The following is a 6000-nucleotide window of genomic DNA, read 5'->3' as shown; positions in this document are numbered from 1 at the left end:
ACGAGCTCCACTTCAGTTCTGATGTACTTTCAGACAATGTTCAAGCATGTTTATAAGGAGTAACGACTCTCTCATATTCCTAGAAGATAATCCATGTTTGATACGACCGTGGCAAGATATTCTCTATCTTGGTTTGTAAATGCTTATCAAGAAGGGTACAAATAAATTAATGCTATTTTCATTGATTTTCAAAACCATTCACAGGGCGTCTGACAAAAAAAGTGATCTTCATCGTTACCAGAGCATTCACCATGACAGGTATAAAAAACTCTCAAAATTATCTGTGTCATTACTCGGAACGTGCCATGCAAAAGCAAAGTGTACATATTCAGAACATCAGTTTGTAAGTACGAAGTACTGTTGTCGTGGACCGCTTGGCAAATAAACTTAATATATATTCCAAGGTAGATCGCACAAAGAAACCACAGCAGTTGCCTATCCCCTTTTTTCGCGAGGGTCTATGATCTAATATTTCATAACACTAAACCTTGTAAATTATGAAGTTTTTAATCTAGAATTTTAATTACAATACATCCGCAATAAAAGAACAATCATTCAACCAATCAAACTAAGTCTTAAAAAATATTTTTTCTCTTACGACAAAACAATAGGTATTTCCAGTATTTTTTATCGATGTAAGGTATGAGGGTCGGGTATATAATTTTTCAAGTTTGATAATAACCTTGGACATTTCTTTGATTTCCACATATTACATACTTTATTATCGCACGTGTTGTTATTTTAACGATATTGCTATTAATATTGAAGTATAATATCAGTAAAGAGTGACAAGAAAGTTCAATCCCAACTTCAAACAAAGCTACCCAGTAACCCTATTTTAGGTAAGGTTTTTTAATGATTGAACAGACCGACATCTTCGATGTATTTTATTTTAAACAGACGCTCTCAAACCTGACGCTTATTATACCATCATTTGAAAATAAGACTAATATTTCGACGAAATATTTAGTTTTTCTCCTTGCAGTCATGATTGTAAATGAGATAAATATAAGTACAGGAATTTTAGCTTCAAATTTTAGCTTCAAATATAACTTCTGACTGAAATATCAACTATATGTACATAACATTTGTGATGCTTTAGTTTCATTGCAATTATCAATGCTACAATTTAGAAAAGATCAAATATCAGTAAAGAGAGCAAAGTAAGACGTTCTCATATTTTTTCTCCTAATAAATGCTTGCAGACCTTTTTGAGGAAAGAAAGAGTGATGATGGTGTAACTTTTAACCATGTTATGAATTTTCACAAAAACACACTAAAGCAACGTATATATAGGAATTGCAATATTCAAGTTATGCATATCACTTTGAACGTTGAATTCTTTGCCATGAAAAGAGTAGTTTTAACTCAAACCAAAATTTTACGTGCAAAAATATCATCAATACTCTATAAGTACCTTATCATAAGGCGGACTTTTCCACAGTGGTTTAACATCAAATCATTCTTCGTATATTTCGCAGATAATCTGCAGAGTGAGACGTATATTGCCAATTTGAACGATTTTGCTCCCCTTTCCTTTCACGCCAGGTATTTGATTGTCTTTCGATAAGCATATCATATTGTTTGTTGTTTTTGTATTTCAGAACTAATATCTTTTTATCTATATGAATAAAAAAATACTAATGATAAATGAAGAGTGTCCGTTCTTTCCAGAGTACGAGACCCCTTTTGTGACTACAACTTTAATGTGTGGTGCTATTGATGAATTATCTTAATATTATATACAGCAGTTGTCATCAGTCTTTGATACCATTGTAACTTCTCAACAAACCTATATAATATAGTAAAGACAAATTGTGACAAAAGTTGTCAATGAATCGACGTTTGGAATGTTGTTTTTCTTCATAATCAAGCATGACTTACGTGTTTCTCATCATTGTGCACCAACTCTCCGTGGTGACCATGGTGACCTTTTGCATGTACGGCAATGACTTAAAAATAAATAATTTATCGTTTTTCATTCAATGTAGACATAGGATGCTTGGTTTGGGAAACTATGGAGGTAAGGAGGTAACATGACTTCATGGATAAACGAAATCTAAATTCAAAGGTAGCTCAAAGTTGGGAAAAATCAACCAAATCACTGCACTCGTACTATTGACCAATGATAGACATGCTTACAATAGCCCATACCCTACCTTATTTTCGTTAGCAGCGCAGCCAGTGGTAGAGATGGGTCAGGAACCAAACTAAATTCCAGTGGGCTCCAAAACATGAAAATTTTATCAGTACGCATTGATCAAGCATATCTCAAGAGACATTTTGCCGTCCAAGTAACAACCTTTCGCTAAACCTAACTGCGGCGGTCAATGGGATACCAATGTCATATCTTGATCCCTACGCTGATACACTCTGATTTGATGTATTTGCATTCTCTTGTCACCCTGCAAAACAGCAAATGCTGTAACGTTACCATGAGTTGTGACGTCAACCTTGACTGCTATCTGGTGTGGGCAGGTTACATCACCTTCAAATAGGCTGCAAATAATCTACCAGTCTGAGCTAAGCTTTACGACTCTATCATACATGCTATCACAGATATAAATGTTTCCCCGTTAGTCCGTGTCGATGCCTCGCGCATTCCTAGCCTGATGGTTGTTAACACCTTCAGAGCAATACGAATAAGCGCATGTGACATGATTTCGTTCATCTGACACTAGGATGAGGTTGTTGGATGTAGAGGCAACATAGTGTGGAGCGGCTATTTGGCCCTTGACCCGTGCAACAAGGTTCCTTCTTCCACGCTGTATTTGAGTAATCGACCAATTGTCCAGTCGATGCCGTAAACAAATTCTGCCATATAACTAATGTTGTCAACGTTTTCGTCTGCGCTTGGAGAAACGATCTAAATTATTTATCGATATTTGTAACAAGTAATAATTTGCCTGTTACCAACATCGGCTACGACTACATGACCTTCAGGAGTAATAGCCACTGTAACCGGCCTGAAAGGGTTTTGAAACTGACCATCAAATCGTATGAAACTATCTACATCTACATTATTCTTATCGCAGATATGTGAACGATTGATGTTTGTGTCACAAACCGAACCTGGTCTCCACGTCATGTAAGATTCGGCCAATTAACTTGCCCTGGATCAGCGCCAGACTCCCGTGTACCCAGTACGGTAACTTTCCATTCACCTGCACAAAATAGAAAAGTCAAAGCTTAATCCCGAGGTTTGCAAATCGTCAGATTATCGATGTATCATTTTCGATGATATATGACTGTTTTCCGATGAACCCTTTTTGCCAAATATTACATGATTGAAATTGTAATTAAACCGGTAATTCTTTTAGACCCCGACCATTCTTACCTCCATTTTAGTCGAAGGGACAGGCTTTTCTGAGCGTGAACTCTGAGCGAAATTCGCTAAGAGCACAACCCTCAAAGGAGAACAAACGACAGCGAAATTACACTCATCCTGTAATTGGGCTTACGACCATCTCAAATTGACAGTTCTACAGATAACTTTTGAGTTCTAGGTAACGGATCAATATCAAGATCACAAGGTAACGGCTAAATGTGAGTCAAGAACGTGCCAGTATTACGATTTCGTATTCGCAACTATTGAACGCAAACCTACAACTTGAAGCTACTTCAGATTAAGGCAAAGCGGAATCGTATCGGGTCAGTGACCAATAAACAAGTCAATACACATGAAATCAGCGGTTAAAATTAGTACAAAGCACTGCTCAAAACACAATCCATAGTGTACGGACTGTGCTCAACGCATTCACCACTAGCCAGGGTATTTCGGAGGTGGTAAGAAAGCAAAATGCAGAAAACGTTAAGCGGAGAAAAGTAAAGCCACGTTAAATTTGGTAGAGGTCTCAGCGCTGAATAGTCTTTGTAGGCATAGGTCAATCATCTACAGGGATACTTATTATTTATGCCAATGAGCAAGCATCAAACCAAGCCTTTCGACGGATCGGGTGTGAAAACGTAATCATTTTAGTTTGTGATTGTGATAGTGCCAATGATATTGTGGTTTTATAGCAAACATATTTTTTTTCAACCATCAGTGTTTTCTCAACTATTTTCCTCTATCTGAATTTATCAACACTAAGGTAGAATGCGCCGCATGGACAGATATTCGAACTGTCAAGCGTTCTTAATACGTGGTTGGCATATATCTTGCTGGGAGAGGGGGCCTCATCTGTTAACAGACTTAATATTTGAAAATCGAAAATTTACTCCCCCAACCATGTTAACGTTTGTATATCGAGCTACTAAAATCTGGAATTCCATTCCCCCAACTATCCGTGACTGTGAAGCCTTGTCGACGTTTAAATCAAACTGCATTGTTATCTTTCATGAAATATTGTAATGAAGGCTCTGACTTAGACTAGCCTATTTTTCCTTTGTCTTCGACATCTTCTATTCGTCTATTCCATACGTTTTTGTTTATTCGATGATTTGTTTGTGTATTTTGCCTTCTTTTCATGAGGTCTCTGATGGAAATTACAATTACTTTACTGTAATCAGATTACCCTCTTTAAATAAAGTGTAATAATAATAATAATAACGTAAGAATGGCGGCCATTTTGAATTTCAGTGATCCGTAAACTTTGGGTAATTTGTTACTCTGTTACAAAATTGTGCACAGTTATCGCCAACTTTTGTTCTCAATTACGAAAGGGAAATATTTAATGTTTCATTAGAGAGAGTTTAAGCAAAAGTTTAAGTCATTCAATGTCGAAGTGCATACTATACCTTAAGGAAAGTGACATGCTGTTCTTACCTGCAATTTTATCCAGATCGAACCATATTTGATATCCAGTCTCCTCCAATGTCTCTTTAATTCGCAATACCTGTTCCTGATGATCCCAGTTGTAAGAAATCATAATATGCTGCTTGCAAGCGCTATCGGCCATTATTAAACCAATATTAGATATTTCAACCTGGAATTATACAAACATTTGAAATTAATAGTGATTGTGAACGGTTTGTTTATTAGTTACTTTTTGTTAATTTTGTTCATTCACTTACTTAATTATTCATTAACCAACAGTTTGTCAAGCTATAATAGATGAATAAACAGTTTCTGATGAAACACTATCAGATGTGAAAATAACAGGAAAGTTACAATACTAAAGAAAGACTATGACTGCTTTCGTTAGAAAACTACCCGTATATCATGTCATTTCGTGCCGCAAGCACACACTAGCAACGATGACAACAACAACAACAACAACAACAACAACAATTACAACAACAACAAACCAACAACTTATCATCACAATGCCAGATATTCGTAAGTGATTTTCTCAGGAATGCATGATAGCTTATTAGATAATATCAAAATGTTAGGGGCAAAAGATACTGGCGAGATGACATACTGATAGACCGTTCTGAAGCAGTGCTACTTTATGAACAAAGACCAAAATGACACCCTTTTATCCGTTTTAGACATCTGGTGTTCAAGATTACACGTGCAATATCGCAAGCCCTTAACCACTTGGCTTGAGAGGGCTTGAACGGTGAGCATCGCAGCGGGGCATAACCTGACTCTAAGTTCTCTGTTTACTAGAGGCACTGTGGGCCTCCGAGTAGCAATTTCACTCTTGCAACAACACATCACGTACACCTTACATTGCCTCAGTGCAAAATGTCTTCAACAAACAGTAATCTGAGAGCTACTAGCAAATTGAAGATCAAAACAACGACCCGTCGGTAATATAATGCACTCCGAGCCGATTTTGACCCGCTTGTGCAAACTTGGAGTTGCGGGTAAACCGATGACCTAATAGCATCATACTTTCGGCACATCATTAAATGACAGACCAACATACCGTCCCCTCTCACAAAACTCTGAATCGGTCTGTGTCAGCAAAGATTGCACTGGACAGCTGTGAGACAGATGGGTCTATGCTAAGGTATAAACTTAAGATTGTGATATATACATTGCAAACTGTTTGGCGGATTTAATGTTTCTCCTTGTTGCTTTTCTCTACAACGTCTTTGTCACTCAGGTCA

General features: G+C 37.0%; 1 long non-coding RNA gene across 1 annotated transcript; it reads right to left on the bottom strand.

The window, feature by feature from the left end:
• Positions 1-2159: 2159 nt before the first annotated feature.
• LOC139129462 (uncharacterized) lies at positions 2160-4925 on the bottom strand. Its single transcript, XR_011551588.1, has 3 exons — positions 4766-4925; positions 3073-3164; positions 2160-2405 (listed from the first exon to the last, which is right to left on the bottom strand). It is a non-coding gene; the product is annotated as an uncharacterized lncRNA (long non-coding RNA).
• Between the last annotated feature and the right edge of the window lie 1075 nt (positions 4926-6000).

Source organism: Ptychodera flava, chromosome 3 (genome assembly GCF_041260155.1).
Source record: "Ptychodera flava strain L36383 chromosome 3, AS_Pfla_20210202, whole genome shotgun sequence".
Taxonomy (NCBI): Eukaryota; Metazoa; Hemichordata; class Enteropneusta; family Ptychoderidae; genus Ptychodera; species Ptychodera flava.
Note: the sequence above shows the minus strand (reverse complement) of the source record. Positions and strands in the feature narration are given on the sequence as shown.